The sequence below is a fragment of the Saccopteryx leptura genome, chromosome 12, assembly GCF_036850995.1.
Source record: "Saccopteryx leptura isolate mSacLep1 chromosome 12, mSacLep1_pri_phased_curated, whole genome shotgun sequence".
Taxonomy (NCBI): Eukaryota; Metazoa; Chordata; class Mammalia; order Chiroptera; family Emballonuridae; genus Saccopteryx; species Saccopteryx leptura.
In genome coordinates this window covers 41,273,773-41,293,291 of record NC_089514.1, presented here as the reverse complement: position 1 = coordinate 41,293,291, position 19,519 = coordinate 41,273,773, and the positions used below count along the sequence as shown (strand labels likewise).

General features: G+C 41.3%; 1 protein-coding gene across 4 annotated transcripts in view; it reads right to left on the bottom strand.

Moving 5' to 3' along the window:
• Nucleotides 1–7,801, bottom strand: part of KMT2E (lysine methyltransferase 2E (inactive)) — a 104,729-nt gene extending 96,928 nt beyond the window's left edge. For all 4 annotated transcript variants that reach the window (XM_066354327.1, XM_066354326.1, XM_066354329.1 and 1 more), the window contains exon 1: nt 7,447–7,801. The gene's annotated coding sequence lies outside the window, so the exon portion shown is untranslated. The remainder of the gene's footprint in view (nt 1–7,446) is intronic.
• Between the last annotated feature and the right edge of the window lie 11,718 nt (nt 7,802–19,519).

The following is a 19,519-nucleotide window of genomic DNA, read 5'->3' as shown; positions in this document are numbered from 1 at the left end:
TGGAAAAATACAAAAAGAATAAGCAAATAAAAGCAAAATAATAACTTTAAAAAGAGAAATACATACTTAAATATTAAGGAGTGTAAGAGGGCATGATATATGCAATCTACTTTTACATGGCTCAGAAAAAAATTAATAAAAAATTAATAAAACAAATGTCACAAAATGTTAAAAATTAGAGGATCTGGATTAAGGGTATAAGGAATGTTTTGTACTATTCATGTATCTGTTCTTTTTGAAATTATTTTAAAATAAAAAGTTAAAAACAGGTTGTTTTAAAAGCATATATATATATACATATATATAAAACCATCAGTTTAATTCTAATTAGTTTCTGCAACCCTCCCAAGTACATCTATAAAAAAAGGCAATTGTTTTCAGATGAATTAGAAGTGTCCTTCTCTTGCCCTCCATCCACAGAAACTCCCCACTCTCCACACACACACAACATAAACACCCACCCTTCCCCATCCAGTAACAGATAATTAGAAGGATCAAGATGGAGAAGAGTGATTCTCTGACACCTTGCCAATTCCTGTGAGACACAACTGTACTTTCTTCAAATATATTCTGTGAGATTTCCCTATAGCCTCATAACAAATCTTTTACTTAAGCTAGTTGAAGCTGATTTCTGTTCCTTGTAGCCAAACAAACCCTAAAACGGGCTTTTGAGTAGAAATAAATGGTGCAAGACAAATAATAGCTAAATTAATCTTTTATCTGTACTTCAAAATTAGTTTTGTATAGGGAGGATAAATGGTGATGGAAGGAGACTTGACTTGGAGTGGTGAACACATAATACAATATGCAGATAATGTATTATAAAATTGTACACCTGAAACCTATATTTTATTAACCAGTGTCATCCCAATAAATTCAATAAGAAAATAAAAAATATTGTTTTGGTAATATTTGGTAACAATGTTATGGTAAGATATAACAAGACTGTGTCAATTCAACCAATTATACACCTTCCTTTAAAGAGAAGCAGAAAAGCAAATAATTTCAAAAGGAACAATCTTACTTTCTGGAGAAGAGTTACTATGTATGGACTAACCTCAGAACACCCTCTACCACATCAATTAATGGCTCCTGACGCACACAATTCTACTCATTAACATCAGTCACATCAAGAATCTTCCCATCTGTTACCACATCATTAAAGAGGAAAAAGGTTTTTAAATTCCTGAATCCTGTCTTTCTTTAAACAACATATAAATCAGGATAAGAGAAATTCAAGAGCTCTCCTTAAACTCAAAAATAGAAACTATTCAATTCCATTAGTAGTCTTCAAAAATAGAAACTAGCCTGACCAGGTGGTGGCGCAGTGGATAGAGCATCGGACTGGGATGCGGAAGGACCCAGGTTCGAGACCCCGAGGTCGCCAGCTTGAGTGCGGGCCCATCTGGCTTGAGCAAAGAGCTCACCAGCTTAGACACAAGGTCGCTGGCTCCAGCAAGGGGTTACTTGGTCTGCTGAAGGCCCGCGTGGTCAAGGCACATGTGAGAAAGCAATCAATGAACAACTAAGAAGTTGCAACGCGCAACGAGAAACTGATGATTGATGCTTCTCATCTCTCTCTGTTCCTGTCTGTCTGTCCCTATCTCTGCCTCTGTAAAAAAAAAAAAAAAAAAAAAAAAATAGAAACTATTCAATTCCATTAGTAGTCTGTGAAATAAAAAAATTAGTAGATTGTAACTTTCTGATAGTCTCCTGATGTGTAACCTTCTAAAAAAACAAAACTGTGTTTTCCTGACAATATTTTAGTGATAATGGTTAATTCTTTTAACCACTTTCCTCACCTTTTGCTAAAAACCACTGACACTAGAATAAGGTTTTACCTTATTCTTAGAATCGTGAAAAAAATATAAATCAGGGTAAATTCTGTTTAGGTCTTTAAACAAAAATTGTATTTTAAATATCCTTTGAAAACAAAAGTCAACAGCCCTGGCTGGATAGCTCGGTTGGTTGGAGCATCATACTTATACACAGAGGCTGCTGGTTCAATCCCCAGTCAGGGCACATACTGAAACAAATCGATGTTTCTGTCTCTTTCTTTCCCCCTTCTTCTCTCTAAAATCAATAATAAAATTTTTAAAAAGAAAAGAACACACATTTTTAAAAAAAAGTCAACATAGATTTGAATTTTTTTTTAAATTTCTGGTCTCAGATAAAATCTTAGCTAACATAATTATATGAACTTAAACTTTAATATTACCTTCTAGATACTACAAATCAAAAACTACCTCAATCCCATGTTTATAGTACTTTGCTTTCTGCCACAGGCTCAGTGCTTATATGCTGCAACCATACTGGCTATAACACAGGTGTGATTACTCAATATTAGCTTTCTCAGTAACAAACTTCAGGAACAAGAATGTTTATTACTTTGGATTAACTCTAAACTGAGCAATCACCTAAGAATTACTAGAAAATTATCTCTCTTCTTCAGTTGTATAACTAAAATTAAGAAAGCTACACAATCATTTGTTTCTCATGTTGATCTGTATATAGGCCCTATCTTAAAACTACGTTTTACATTTGACACAGTTTTAAAATGCAAAAATATTTTAATTTAAAATAATCTGTGATTAACTTGTTGCACTAAAAATGACCAACATTGGCCTGGCTCAATATAACTCAGTTGGTTAGAGCACTGTCCTGAAGCGCAGAGATTGCCGGTTCGATCCCTGGTCAGAGCACATACAGGAACAGATCGAGGTTCCTGTCTCTCACTCTCTCCCTTCCTCTATGTAAAATCACTAAAATAAACACTTAAAAAAACAAAGGAAAGAAATCACCAATTCCACAAATGGTTTCAGTAAAATAGCCAAAACAAATTTCTGATGAAGCTGTAATATTCACTTAATATACAAACATGGCTTTCTTAAACTAAGAATAAAATTTGATTTATGAGCTGTCCCTGAAGAAAATACTGATCTGAGTAAAAAGCACACTAGTTACCAATGATTAATAAAAACTTTTCATATTCTTAAAGATACAAATAAATCTAATTAACTTAGCCTGAGTCACCAGCATTTCACTTTTAATGTAGCACTCAGCATAAGTGTTCACAATAAAAAAAAAAATTATTTTGATTAATTTCTACCTCTTTAAAAAATACTGTTTAATTGTAACAGCAAAAAGAATTTACACTTAAATACTGTCTACTTCAAATTTAGCGTAAAGACAATTTTCAACCACAAATATTATTTTCAATATTAAATAAATTTCTAGGTAATATAAAAATATTATCCTTTCAATATTAAAAAAAGAGACTCCTCCCAACATGTGTACATTAGAGATGAGACAGTAAAAAAGAGACAGTGAGCCACTCTAATTTTAAACCAACCTAAAAGCTGGCTAACATTTATACAGCAACATCTCAAGTAGTATCCTTTTTATTTTGCCAGTCCACAGTAAAAAATTTACCATTAAGTAAAAAATAATTCCATATTCAACATTAAAAAGTAAGTCTCACTGGATACAAGTATTTAACACTTATTTCTACCATACAACAGGAAAGAGTCCCCTGATCACTATGAATATTTGAGATGTAAATGTGTTCACTAAAACAAAAGCTTTAAAGTAAAAAAATAATTGGGTGCCCAACATCTGCTAAGAATAAGTCCTTTGAAGATAAAAGTTATGATATGTTATTAAAATATTTTTAAATAAATGTAGTGTCTTTTAAGAAAATTCAATCTTAATATTTCTTAAGCAATTTTTGATAGCTCTTCAAACTCCAATTGGTTTTTATACAACATTTTAAACCCTCAGTGGTAGTCACATTTAAGTGTCAGTATAACTTCCAGAAAAGCAGAGCTATTAGGATTTACATAATACACTTTTTTAAAGAAAACCATAGGTTTATGAGTTTGATGCATGAATTAGGTACATTATTCTTAGAAATAGAACAATTTAGAAGTCATAATTTTGTTAAGACCACTAAGGTATGTACTGAGAGGAAGAACTTCTTTTAACTTATTAATTGGCTTTTTTCCTCACTTCCTCATTTTTAGATCCAAGAGTCTTGGAACTTACTGGTATATATGGTAAAAATTCTCTGGCGAGAAGCTGTGAGGAAGACAGACACACCAAAATTGTAGAAGAGTTATCAGAGACCTAAAGAGTTAAAAGGAAATGAAGAAGGTTTTAAACCTATATTGAGATCAAAGGGATTCTGTAACTCATACTGACAACAAAAGGGAAGTATGATCAAATGTAGTCTCTAAAAATAAAATCTGCTCTCCAATTACATTATGATATTCTATAAATCCACTTAAACAGAAAATAACTAATCCCTCAACTCAGCTATCCTAAGAACAAAGACCACATGACTAGTTTTATCCCAAGAGACCCAACATTTCAAAACTCTGGAAACAAAAATTATGCCTAACCTTTTAAAAACTTTACCTTGACAATCCTACCTTAAAACATAGTCCACTGGAGTGTATATTAATAAAAATCAAGCATTTAGAGCCATGTTATTTATAAAATGACCATTTAAAATAAAATACAATATGCTAGAAATAAAAATCCAGTCTCAATTTACAGGAACCATAACAAAACAAAAAGAAACAAACAAAACCCCAAGCAATGAAGCTGGCCAATATGAAGAAAGCTGGTAGACGAAGAAAACTTTTCTCATAATTCCTAACTTGGTATTGTTTGTTTGAAGCCAAATAAGTTCAAATGCTTTGTGTGTCTAGACCTGACTAAGGTCACTATCAAGAAAAACTTGAGCAAAGACAGAATTTCCTCCCATGGCTACATAAACCAAATTTCCCTAAGAGTTTACTGACTTTCCTACATTAGATATTAAGTCTAAAGTACCAATCTATTGAACCACAGTTCTTAACCACTTAGTCTTTAAAATAAATGCACAATCTTTACACAGCAGTAAGGATCTGGACTTATATGATCACTCAGCATATTACAAACAAATCCCTACACAAACTCTTACTACCCATGAACGTTTCATCTTATACAGTAATAAACTATTGTATTTCAGAGACTCTCAGTAAGGCTGTGTGCTCAAGTCTTCCATGATGAAACTCCCTGTGCTAGTTACTTCTACAATTATTTTGTAGAATGGAAACTTATCAATCTAGTTCATACATGAACTTCATAATTCTCTTACTCCACTGTAAATATTTTAGAGCAGAATTTACAATGGAGTAAGAGAAATCATGAAAGGGACTATACTCACTAACCTTTTTAGGTACTGCTGGTTTGAAAGGCACTCATCTTTCAGTTGCTTCACAATCAGAATGGTCATTAAATGCCATTAATTGCCCACTTATAGCCCATGCTTAGTTGAGGCCAAAAAGATCAACCTCCCACTACAGAAATAAAATCATCATTCACACTTTTAAAAACAGTTAAATGACACCATTTAATTTTCTGCCTCATCTACAAAAGTGAATTCAAGACCTATTTACTGTGTGGATATTATTTAAAGTCTATTAAAACTAAGTTCCACATCCCATAATAGACAAGTGGGCATGGGGGAGGGGGGTTAAGAACTAAAACCTTTTTATCTATATAATTATGATATACCATAAGGCAATTTTAAAAGGCAGCAAAGCCTGGAGCTTCACTTTATAAATACACAATTAACTTAGAAAATTCTTAAGGAATGCTTAAATATTCTGCTCACAAAATTTAGGGGATATTTCAAAATGAATATGAAGCGATAAAATATACCCTAATTTTTGTGAGAATATTTGGAGGAAACGTATGCAAAATCTAATAGTGAGACAGACAAGCATCTCCACACCCTGTGAAGTAACTGGTTTAGGCTTGTTTGTACAGCTCCTGAAAATTAATCTTAAAATACAAAAACCAAAATCAGAAAATTTGTTGAGAGTTGGATGGGAAACATTTCACTCTGGATTAAAATGTCTAATCATTCAAAACAGGTTGTAACTTACAGTTACTAAACATTTAAATTTACTTTGGCATATTGACTAAAAGATGCTTGCATTCAAACGAACAAAAACTATTATTTAACACCAAATAATTCTTTTTAATGTTTTAGAGTACCTACCCTCTCACGAGTACTGATATTTCTAAGGCTACCTAAGTGTTTTAATTTTTTTCCAAAGTGGTGTCATTTCATTTGCCTCTCAGGAAAAACCAGTAAAATCTATCAACTAAAACACAGCACTGTCATTTGCAGTAAAATCAATACGTTTTTGTAAACGGTTTGGGGAAGAAAAAAGCCCAGTCTTCCCATGTAAACATAGTAAGACTGTAATATGCTGCAGACAAACGCACTGCATGGGGTGTGGAGGACCCGAGCTGATTAGATTACCACAACATCAGCCTGGGGCCGCCATTTTTAGAATCTGTAAAGGACAAAAGAGGGAAATTTCACTTTTTACTCTCCATCTCAGAAATTAAAGGAAAAAACGGACTATTTTCCTATTAGGTGCTGAAGTCTGCAGCTCAGAGCTGAAAGCACCTCACTTAATTCTCTCCAAGGTCTCCAGAACTCTAGACACCTTACATTATTTACACTCCTAAAAAGGAGGCAAACCGAAAAAAACGGGGTTTACTCTAAGGCTAACTCTAGCTATCTCTCTGTGACTTTAAATTGTGTCATATTTTTAGATCGAGTGGAGCAAGAACGGATCTCTACGGAACTAAGGCCAGTGGAAGAGAGCACTCTGGATTGTTTTTTCTCTCCCTCCTCCTCCATTTAGCACAGTGAACCGTTTGTTTCTCTTCTGTGTCTGCTGCCACAGTGTGCCAATCCCTTGGTAAAAATAAGCTCTTCCGAAATGTGCCATATTGTGGATTGGGAGCCTCTGGTACGGTAAAGGACGCGGTAATGCCAGAGGAGTGGGGGAGGAGACTGGGCAGGCTGGGTACAGGGGTGACCACCTCAGGGGCGGGTTTACCTTCTCCCGGGGAGGATGAGGAGCTGTCTCGTTCTCCCACAAAGGGAGATAGAGACCCAGGGCGTTCTCCTAACCCGCCTCGTACTGACCACAGAATTATACCGGAGGCTGCCAGTGAAGAAATGCAAGAAAAAAATGAGGCCTAAACGGCTTTTCAGCACCTGAACAAGATGCGGTGGAGGGAAGAGGACTGGCAGCTCCTGGGACCACTTCGACACAAACCCTTCTCTGCTCACCAAGCAGCCTTAACCTGCTGCCAAGGAGGAGTGCACCCCTCCCTAACTCCCACTCTCAAGGGGGTTTAACTGCCAGTTTCGCCTTCCCCAACCCTAAAACCCGCCATAATGCTCTCTTTCTAGGGACAGGAAAGAGGAAGAATAAATTCGATTCAAACGAGCAAAGTCTTGCCCCAACCAAGAAAGCGGAGAGTCAGCGTCGACTCCCCTCGCCAAAGGATAAAGGAGGCCCCCTCCCCCTTTAAACACACGTCCCTCCACCCCGTGAGCCCAATGAACTCCCGGAGGCGACAGGCACTGACCTGTGATGGGCACACACCAGACGCCTGAACCCCGTTATTTGTTGGACCCCACAGGAGTCTCTGCACACCTCCACGATCAGACGCCCCCCGACAGCAGCCACTGCGGACACAGCACCGGGCTCCACACACCCCTTCCCCAAACAGCAGCGCGCAGCCTCTTCAGCAGCCGAGGAGTAGGGAGGGGGCGCTCAGACAGTCAGCAGGAACGCAGAGGCGACGACGAGGCTGCTCCGAGTGTCTGTGCCCCCTCTGCTGCCGCTCCCGAAGTCAGGCAAGGTTTCCGACTGGGCCCCCTGCGCCCGCTCAGTGTCACTGCCTCTTGCTCTGGGAAAATGGCGGCAGCGGCGGCGGCGGCGGCGGCGGCCCCGCGGCGGCTGCGGCGGCGGCGGCGGCGGCGGCGCCGGCGGCCTCGGCGGCCAGTGCACGGGGCCCGCCCGCCCCGCTCCGCAGGGGCACAGGGGGAGGGGACGAAGCTGCCCGTCGCCATTTTGCTTGTGGGCTGCCGCCTGCCTCCGTTACCTCTCCAGAGGCTGAGAAGCGACTGGAAAACGAGAAGTGGACAGAATCTCCGTCTTTTTCATAAAAGATGCTGTCAACACTTCGCGGAAGGTTTGGGGAGGTGTCGGTATTTGGTGGGCTTGGTTCTTTACCCTTTTTCCCTTGAGTGGCCCTCAAGTCTGGATGTCGGCGATCTTGGGCACGCTACTACCGAGTGGAAGGATGATTGTAGGCCCCGGAACGACATCCCCCTCCTGTCCCCCTCCTAAACGAATGCACTTTCTCCCACTCCTCAGACCACCTCGGTCCTAAGCTTCCCCTCCCGCCCCCCAGTCCGGCCTTCGGGGCAGGGTGAACTCGGTTAGGGTGTAAGTCGACACCCACTAGCGGCCGAGGCGGCTCCAGTGCGCAGGCGCGGGGCACTGGATAAAAGCGGAGCTGGCCGACTCATCGCCGTCCTGATGGAATAGAGAGAAACGGAAGAGGTCGGGGGGAGAAGTAGCGAGAAAAATACAGCCACCGTCAGCGCTGCCTCCCTGCCACCATGTATCGGGGTAAAAAGCTGCTGTCGCTGCCTCCTGCTTCTCCTGGCCCCGGGGAAAGGATTTCCCCACGGGCCGGACAATGCGGGGAAGGGAGCAGGAATTCCTTTATGTGGCGCTGATTTCAGTGGGAGAGGGGTAGACGGTTATCTCGAAGAAAAAAGGGCGAGGCCAAAGCATAAAACATGGGTTTCCCCACTAAAATGGCATGGTGACCCCCATGTTTTCGGGGTCTTTCCCCCGAAATGGTGGTTACTGTCTCGTCCCTGCCTCGCAGCGACCCGGGGCGCCGGGAAAGCGGAATGGGGAGAGACCGGTCCGCGGAGCCAATCAGTGCTTGATGTGTTCTATCAGGCGCTTGTGATTGGCTGCCGATGACCTCATGTTGCAGCAGCGGGCGGGGTCTGAGCCGTCGGGGGAGGCTGTTGCAAAGGCAGAGGGAAAGAGGACGGTGGTGTTCTTTGCTGCCGCGGCCGATGTGGAACCCAAGCAGTGGCGAAGGGAATCGCAAGGCTCTTCCCTGATATTTCCTTCTTTCCCTGCGTTAGGTGAGGGCCCCGTCTTGGCCGCTGCGGAACTTTGGGGCGCTGGCGCGGACGAGGAGACACAATTTCTCCCATGTCTTTTATAACTGCGTCAGGGCAAGATGGCGCCGGGTCTCCTTGGGGCGCGGGGGGAGAAGCACGTCCATCGCCGCCGCAGCGCATGTGACTGGGCTGCATTCCTGTGGGGTTTGGCTCCGACCCAGGCTGGGGCGGGGGAGGAGAAAGGGCTGGGGCGGAGGAGACTGGTGCGGTCAGCTCCGGCGTCCTGAAAAGGAAGAGATGACTGGGGATGACTGTTCCCTCCCCCATGCTGCTCAGCGGCCGCGGCTCTAGGGGGACAGCCCCCGGAGGGACACTCCCTGCTGGCTGTGACGGCTGTTGGTGGAGTCGAAGGTTTGGCGCCCTGTTTTGTTATTTGCCTGTCTCCCTACAAAGTACGCTTATGTAATGTGGCAGGTCCCTAATGTGGAGATCTGAATCAACTGAGTCCTTGAGGGCCGCTAGACTAAGAGTAAAGGTGTTCCTGGGCCGCGACGCAAGGAGTATCAATTATTTTCTGAAAACGTAAAGTTTTTCAGATCCGAATAAAAAATAGTCTCTAAATTTGAAAGCTGGTGTAAGTAACACCCTGGAACACTTGAATTTCTTGAAAGTTACAAGAAAGGCATATTCCGTCTGTTTTGGAGGGCCTTTCAAACTTTCTGTACCTTTTATCTGTACTTTCTTCCTGTGTCCTCTTTATCTGTATATCCTACAAGAATGTGCAATGGATTTGCTTTTCTATTTAAATTTGGGCATGATTAGTAATACAGAATAAAAACTGCTAGTGTAATCTAATGTTTGAAGGCTGTTCTCAATACTTTTGTGTTGTCTTTCTGTCGGGCTCTTACTGTTTTTTTAAAAGATGAAATTATAATCACTTGGCAAAATTAAGATTGTACCATTATGAAGCATTAAAGCCTACTTCAGTCACTTATGAAGAAATACGAGTTTTAGTTCCAGTTTTTGAAGTCTTGGCTAGGTGAAGATCTCGAGCAATTAAAAAGTTATGGTCTAAATTGGCATATTTAGTAAGAAAGACTCATTTTGTTTTTGATTATTTCTACTTGGCCAAACTAGTATAGTAGCCACCAACTAAACTAGTGAAGATTTCTCTTTGTGGTGTGGAATGAGAAGCGCGAATTCTCAACAAGAATTTTGCATCTGAAACCTGGCTTTTTGACAGAACCATCTGTTTGGTGCCAGGAGGAAATGTTTGCTGTACTTGCAGAGATAAGTATAGTTGGGAGTCAAGATTGCTATTTCCTTTAGCCTTAGTTGTAGACTTGATAGTTTGAAAACAGCATTGATATTTTCACTTAACTTGTGTATACTAAAACCTCACTAGTTTTTTAGTAGTAATTGAATGCGAGTGAACTGAAAAGCCAGTGATTAATTGTAAATATTAAGTACTACAAAGATTTTAAATTTCAGAGCTTTTGTTTTTGTTCACTCTGAATATAAAATGGGCATTTTGCCTATAAGGACTCAAGAATAGCTTTGATGGTCTCTATTTGTCTCCCTTACCATCACAGCAACCTTTATTCAGGCTTTGAAAAGAAAATAGGTGAGGTCAGATTTTAAGGTAATTTTTAGAATGTTCCTAATTTTTCTGTGCCCTTTTTTTTTTTTTTTTCTTGTGGGAGAGACAGTCAGAGAGAGAGAGACAGAAAGGAAGGGAAAGAGACAAGAAACATCAGTTCTTTGTTGTGGTTCCTTAGTTCATTGATTGATTTTTCATATGTGCCTTGGGGGGGGGGGGCCTACAACAGACCGAGTGTGACCCCTTGCTCAGCCAGCAACCTTGGGCTCAAGCTGGTGAGCCATGCTCAAGATGAGTTCGCACTCAAGCTGGCAACCTCGGGGTCTCGAACCTGGACCCTCCACATCCCAGTCCAACGCTCCATTCCCTGCGCCACTGCCTGGTCAGGCTTTCTATATCTTAATAAGGAAAAGAGACAGTTTATTATGCTAATGGGACACATCCTTTATTTGTACTTTTAATAATCACATATCCTTATTGTTTCTACTCACCAAATCCATGAGCCTCTTGAGCTCTAATTTTTCGTTACATTCCTGGAATTTAAAATACTACTTGCAATTATCTTCTTTTGCTACCTACTTGCATTTTATGTTCTTAAGGCAGTTTTGTTTGTGCCTATTCCCTAATCCCACATTTTCATCTCAAAGCTACAGCTGGAATGTTAAGGTTTATAGGGGGCCACATGTTTCCCAAAGGCATATAAAAATACTAAGATTAATACTTGATTCCTAGAACTCTCTTCACCTATTCACTCAAAATACTTAGTTCACTTCTCACCCAACATTTCATTATCTGAGTTAATCATACCCCAACCTTCTTATCCCTATTTGTGTTCAAATCTAATTGGGTTCACAGAGAAGACATCCCCTGATGGGCTAAAAAGGATACTGTCAGGAAATAGCTGTGCTGTATTTATGCCTTCCTGCCTTCATTCACATTACCTGAAGTGCCTCTTCCCACTCCTGGTTAATACAACTTGAACCTTTACCTCTGAAACTCTTCTAAATCCCTATTCCCAAGTAAAATGAGCCATTCTTTCATTGGTGATCCAGCTCAATGCTTGATAGTTAATATTCAGGTGTACATGTACTAGAGAGTTAACACTTTGCTTGTAGACCATACAGTCCAAACTGTAAAGTACTTTCACTTTTTTCTTTTAATATATATACAGTGGTACCTTGAGATATGAGCAGACTAACATACAAATTTTTTAAGATACAAGCTGTGACTCAGTCTGTATTTTTGTGCGAGATCCGAGCGAAATTCCGAGATACGAGTTGTGATTCGAGAAGCTGCCCCTAGTTGGCTCATGGGTCCAGTATCGAAAGCATAACACCAGCATCTTGTTCTTTCTCACTTGTTACCCGCAGAATCAAGTTGAATCTCGTGCACTGTACTCATTCTTGCATTTTTTACTTTTTTTGTGTGCTATCATGGGGCCAAAGAAAGTGAGTGTAAAGGACAGCAGTGAGAAGAAGAGAATGATATCAGTAGAAGTAAATCAAGAAATAATAGAAAAACATGAGCGTAGTGTACAAGTGATTGAACTGGCAAAGCTATACAACCGTAATACACCTACAATTTGTACCATCCTTAAACAAAAGGATGCCATCAAAAGTGCAAATCCAGCAAAAGGAACTACAATTCTGTCCCAATTAAGGACAATATCCATGAAGAAATGGAGAAGCTTCTGCTGGTGTGGCTGAAAGAGAAAGAGCTGGCTAGAGATACGATGACAGAGACTGTACTATGCGAAAAGGCACATATTATTTACAGCGACTTGAAGAAGAAAGAACCATCAACCTCAAAAGAGGCAGCAGAAGATACATTTAAGGCAAGTCATGGCTGGTTTGAAAATTTCAAGAAGAGATCTGGCTTCCACTCGGCGGTGAGGCATGGTGAAGCTGCGAGTGCTGACGTTAAGGCAGCTGAGGAGTACATCGCACGTTTTGCTGCGCTTATCCGCAAAGGAAGGCTATATCCCCCAACAAGTGTTCAACTGTGACGAAACAGGATTGTTTTGGAAAAAAATGCCCCAGAGGACTTTCATCACTGCAGAGGAGAAGCAGCTGCCAGGCCATAAAGCCATGAAGGACCGACTGACCCTTGCATTATGTGCAAATGCTAGCGGTGACTGTAAAGTAAAGCCACTGCTAGTGTATCATTCTGAAAATCCTTGAGCCTTTAAGACTCACAAGATTCTTAAAAACTGCAGGTTATGTGGCAATTTTTTATTGAATGGGTAAATCTTGTCTTTGGTCCTGCAGTGAAGAAATATCTTCAAGAAAATAAACTCCCGATGAAAACATTACTAGTCCTTGAAAGTGCTGCAGCCCACCCACCTGGTCTTGAAGATGACATTCCCGATGAGTTCAAATTCGTGCAAGTCCCCTACCTCCCACCCAACACAATTTCAATCTTGCAACCTATGGATGGATCATCAGGTTATTTCCAATTTTAAAAAACTTTACATAAAGCACTTGTTCCACCGCTACTTTGAGGTGATTGAAAATACTAATCTAAGCCTTTGAGAGTTTTGGAAAGATCACTACAACATCGTGATATGTTTACGCATTATTGACTTGGCATGGCAAGAGGTTACAAGAAGAACCTTGCACTCTGCATGGAAAAAGTTATGGCCTGATGTTGTTGCTGACAGGGACTTCGAAGGATTCAAACCAGAGACTTAGACTGAGGTAGAAGCGTTGGAGGAGATTGTGTCCTTTGGAAAGTCGATGGGTCTGGAGGTAGATGAAAAATGACATAAACGAGCTCCTGGAGGAACATGAAGAAGGAACTCTCAACTGAGGAGTTGAAGAAGCTACAGATGACGCAACATACGAAGCTGCTGCATGAGATTAGTAGTGAGGAGGTCGAGTCAGAGAAAGTGATTTCTACAAGTGAAATTAAAAACATGCTGGCAATGTGAGAGAAGCTTTCAAGTTTCATTGAAAAGAAACACCCAGTGTTGTTGTGAGTCAGGGGCGCAGAGAGAGAGATCAGCAGACGAAATCATCAAGGACTAGCAAAGGACCACCGCTCGCTCAGGCAAATGGCCCTGAGTTCATGCTGTGTCCTAATTTTATTCACAAGACTTCAAAAAGCTTGTTTACTGAGAAATTGGTATAACATCAAGTGTAACTTTTACTTAAAGATAGATGGAGTGCACCTGCAAGATAACTTAGTAACAATATTAGAAGGCATTAATTGCTATTGCCTCTATGGTTCCCATAACATTCCTCCCCTTATCTCAAGGGATAACCTTGGAAAGTACAGAAATTTTATGAAAATGTTTTACTGAGAAAAGCCCAGCAACTGCCTTCAGTCACATAAACCTGTTTCAGTGACCCGCCTTCAAGTCACAAAACAATTTTCTTGGCAAAACATTCTTTTCTTGTTGGCTGTGTTCCCATCCAAGGCCATGCAATGGGTTATTCCACTACAACCCAGAAAAAGTTTCAACTGGTCATGCTTCAACACTTTTTAATGACACTTGTTTGTCACATTTCCGTAACATTTTAAAAGGCAGGCAAAAACAGACCTCTGGATAGATTTTTATTCAAAAGTCCTGCAAGTGAGAGTGTTGAAAGTGTAGCCAAAAATGCAAAAACAGATGGTGATTAAAATGAAAAATACATAATGTTAAGCTTAGGTTAAGTTTAAAGTTAAGAAAGTACATTTTTTTTACAATTAAGTTCTTGTGGTTTCATTTTAAGTAAAGAAGGTGCAGTTTTATTTTTGTTTAAAGAAAATGCAGTTTTAGTTTACATTTAGTGTTAAGAAAGTGCAGTTTTAGTTTACGTGTCTACAGTGCCTGCATCCCTTCCTCCCTCCTCCTCCGCCATACACTTCCGTTAGCCACACTTGTCTGTCTCCAAGGTAAGAATACAGTACTAAATAACATTTTTTTCTTTTATTTCATATATTTTGTTATGCATTGGTGAAGTATACATGTATTTCTTAGTTAAAAACATGTCTCTTTTCATAATTTAGGATGGTTTGGGGATGTTTCAGAGGACTGGAATGGATTAAATCTATTTCAGTTATTTTAAATGGGAGGAATTTGTTTGAAATACTAGTTGACTGACTTACGAGCTTGGTTACAGAACGAATTAAACTCGTATCTCAAGGTACCACTGTACATTGTCCATAACAGATAAAAGCCTCCTTTCAGCCTGACCTGTGGTGGCGCAGTGGATAAAGCGTCGACCTGGAAATGCTGAGGTCGCCGGTTCGAAACCCTGGGCTTGCCTGGTCAAGACACATATGGGAGTTGATGCTTCCAGCTCCTCCCCCCTTCTCTCGCTCTGTCTCTCTCCTCTCTCTCTCTCTCTCTCTCTCTCTCTCTCTCTCCCTCCCTCCCTCCCTCCCTCTAAAAATGAATAAAAAAAATTTTAAAAAAGCTTCCTTTCAAAAAGTGTTAAATTGTTTTGGGGCAAATTGAAAATTACTGTCCATCTTCTGATGTTTGGTTATAAATTATTTTTCAGGTTTAACCTGCCTTTCCAGTGTATAATAATAATAATAATAAACATAATTGTAAAGGTACTTTAACATAATTACATTAGAGAAGAGACCTTTCTTATAACTTTTCTAAACAGTAAAACAACCTGTATTAGTAGGATGGGAGTTCAGGGCTATGATCTCAGAGAATTAGATGCTTACGTCTGCACAGAAAGTAATTTTGAATGGTTTATAACTCATGGTAGATTATTTTGTGAATACTGTTTTTTTGAGTTGAATTCACTAATGTAACCAGTTCCCTCAACACAAGCGATTTTTAATTTAATTTTTAGAGAGAGGGAAAGAGAAACGTGGATTTGTTGTTCCATTTATTTATGCATCTATTGGTTGATTATTGTAATGTGCCCTGACCAGGAATCAAACCTACAATCTTGGCATGTCAAGAAGACACTCTAAACAACTAAGCTACCCAGCCAGAGTGGGAATTTTATATTCTTTGCAAAGGTTTGGCACTTCGAAGATTTGTAACTTTAAATTAGTTGGTATGTTTTGTTGCACAGATACCAACAAATTTTTTTCTAAGTTGTTTAAGATACATAAATAAATGGTAGAAATATGATGTATTTGCTTCTCAAGGCAGGATTTGGTTATCCGTTTCTAACAAATTAACCCTTTGAGCAGTGAGTTTTTTGTTAACCCTTTAAGTGAGGGCGTACATGAATGTTCATACTACTAAAAGAGTTAATCAAGTTTATATTGAAGGCAAATTCTTATGCCTGGGGTCATATAATTCATGGCTACCAAGGCTTTTTATTCATTTCTTTTAATCCAGTTTTTGAAATTAATTTCCCTGTTATAGGTATGTTAAAATGCTTCTAGTCAGTGGTTCCCAACCCAATTTGATCACTATAATTATCTGGAAGCTTATTAAACTATACATTCCTGGGCTCCACACCCAAAATTCTCCAAAACAAAAACAGGTATCATCATCCATAATTTTCTCAGACTGTAACGATTCCTAAAAAATCATATGTTAAACTATTTAGTGTGACCCAGAAATTTGCATTTTGACAAGCCTCTTATCCTCAGGTACTTTTCATGAAAATGCTACTTTGAAAAACATGGAATGAGGCAATTCACTAAAATATCCATATAGAGCTACAGTGTAAAGATGGTATTTTTTTTTCCTTACGTGAGAAGTGGGGGAGGCTGACAGACTCATGCACCCCAACCAGGATCCCCCCAGCAAGCCTCTACCGAGGGATGCTGGGACCATTGCTCCACAACCAAGTGCCTGAGGCGAGGCCATGGAGCCATCCTCAGCACCCAGAGCCAACTTGCTCTAACCAAACCATGGCTGTAGGAGTGGGGAGAGAGAGAAGGGGAGGGGGAGGGGTGGTCACTTCTCTGTGCCCTGACCAGGAATCGAACCTAGGACATCCACATGCCAGACCGATGCTCTACCATTGAGCCAAGCGGGCGGGGAGAGGGGAGGAGTGTTACTGGAACATTTACCTCCAACCTGAGAGGTTTGGAAGTACTATTGCCATATCATCAGAACAGCAAAATAAATTGTTCCCTATGAAAAATTTTAAAAGATTTTATCATTGATTTTAGAGACAGGGAAGAGAGAGAGAGCCTTGATGGAGAGGAGTGGGAAGTATCAAACTCTTAATTGCTTCTCATATGTGCCATGACCGAGCAAGCCCGGGGTTTTGAACCAGTGGCCTCCGCATTCCAGGTCAGTGCTTATCAACTGTGCTGCCACAGGTTAGGTATATTCTCTAAGGAATTTAGAATATTCTGATGGACTGAACTCTCTGGTACACATGGGTCAAGTTTTGTTAGCCTGGGAACCTGTCTTTTTGAGAGAGAGGAGTGAGAGAAATGAGAAACATCAACTCGTAGTTGCTTCACTTTAATTGTTCATGGATTGCTTTTCATATATACCTTGACTGGGGGCTCAAGCTAGCAACCTTGGGGTTATGTCAGTGATCCGACACTCGAGCTGGCAAGCCCACACTCTAGACCAGGGGTCTCAAACTCAACTCAGCATGTGGGCCGCAGAGCAAGATCACAGCCGTTCAGCGGGCCGCACTAAGTCTACAAAAGGCAACTGTTACGCAACACTTTTCTCACTGCAGTTGAAAACAAAAAAAAAATCAATACAAGCAGCACAATCGTACATGCAGTTTACTCAGTGTCACAAAACGACCAGAAACTGTAGTTCGCATCACAACTGCTGTTAACTAAGCTAATATCTAGCTAGGATGCTAGAGAAATGAAAAATACAAGTAGGCCCCTAGGCTTACTTAATTTTATCCAAAATATTTTGAACTTCGTGGATTAGTCTGCGGGCCACACAAAATTGTTCGGCGGGCCGCGAGTTTGAGACCCCTGCTCTAGACAATATCATTGGGATTTCAAACCAGAGACCAGCATCCTGGGTCAGGCTCTACCCACGGTACCACCACCTGTCAGGTGGGAAGCAGTCTTTTTTATAAGTGTCTTAAGTTTGTTGTAAAAAAGAAACCTTATTTCTAAACTCCTTCCCACTTTTAATATTTATGAACAGCTTAAAAGGGGAGAAGCTATCAACTGTACTTAGTGACATTTGATCCTACTGCTTTTAGCAAGACAAGACAGGAAGGGATAAAGATGAGAAAGCATCAACTCCCAAGTTGTGTCACTAGTTGTTCGTTAACTGCTTCTCACACGTACCTACACTGGTGGGCTCAAGCCAAGCCAGTGACCTGACCCTTACTCAAGCCAGCTACCATGGGATCCTGTGAATGATCCTATGCTCAAGCCAGTGACCCCAGTCTTGCCCGGTCAAGGCCCATATGAATAGTAACTACTACAAATTGATGCTTCCCACTTCTCCTCACCCCCTTTTCTTTCTCTCTCTCTTAGAAAATCAAATAAAATGAAAAAGAAGTTTAGATGTCATAATGGACTTCAAAGATCCACTTCAATGTACAGTAAATATTCCAGTAATATCACCAGTAAATAAAGTATTCTCGTAATTTCACATGTATATTTTAGTATGTTCACCAGGCAATTTTATGAATGTAATTCCCTAGATTGTTAGCCTTGGAGGTATTATATTGGCCAAGGAGATATGTGTCTTAATAATTGAATGGCTTTTTTTTTTCCAATAAATAAACCTAACACCTATGTCTCAACTTGTTTACTGTGCCTTCAGCCTGACACAAATCTGCTTTCTTGGCCCTGGCTAGTTGACTCAGCAGTAGAGCATGGGCCCAGCATGTGGAAGTCCTGGGTTCGATTACCAGTCAGACATACAGGGGAAGCAACCCTCTGCTTCTCCACCCCTCCTCTTTGTCTCCCCCTTCCCCATCTCTTTTCTCCCACAGCAGGGCTTGATTGGTTCCAGCACATTAGCCCCAGGCACTGAGGATGACTCCATGGCCTTGTTTCAGGTGCTAAATAGATAAGTTGCCAAACAACAGAGTAGCAGTCCCAGATGGGCAGAGCATACCCTGGTTAGAGGGCTTGCCAGGTGGATCCCCATCAAGGCACATGAAGGAGTCTATCTCTGCCTCCCTGCCTCTCACTTAATAAAAAGAAAAAAAAGAGGCCCTGGCCGGTTGGCTCAGTGGTAGAGCGTCGGCCTGGCGTGCAGGAGTCCCGGGTTCGATTCCTGGCCAGGGCACACAGGAGAAGCACCCATCTGCTTCTCCACCCCTCCCCCTCTCCTACCTCTCTGTCTCTCTCTTCCCCTCCCGCAGCCAAGGCTCCACTGGAGCAAAGTTTGCCCAGGCGCTGGGGATGGCTCTGTGGCCTCTGCCTCTGGCACTAGAATGGCTCTGATTGCATGCAGCAGAGCGACGCCCCAAGATGGGCAGAGCATCGCCCCCTGGTGGGCATGCCGGGTGGATCCCAGTCGGGCGCCTGCGGGAGTCTGTCTGACTGCCTCCCCGTTTCCAGGTTCAGAAAAATACAAAAAAAAAAAAAAGAAAAATCTACTTTCTTATTAACAAGGTTGGGTGTCTTCTAATTGGGGGATCACCTCATGAGTTATATAAATGTCTATAACTGCTGTAAACCTGAAACTAATATAATGTCAACTATAATGGAATTTTTTTTTTTTTTTTTTTTGTATTTTTCTGAAGCTGGAAACGGGGAGAGACAGTCAGACAGACTCCCGCATGCGCCCGACCGGGATCCACCCGGCACGCCCACCAGGGGGCGACGCTCTGCCCACCAGGGGGCGATGCTCTGCTCCTCCGGGGCATCGCTGTGCCGCGACCAGAGCCACTCTAGCGCCTGGGGCAGAGGCCAAGGAGCCATCCCCAGCGCCCGGGCCATCTTTGCTCCAATGGAGCCTTGGCTGCAGGAGGGGAAGAGAGAGACAGAGAGGAAGGAGGGGGTGGGGGTGGAGAAGCAAATGGGCGCTTCTCCTATGTGCCCTGGCCGGG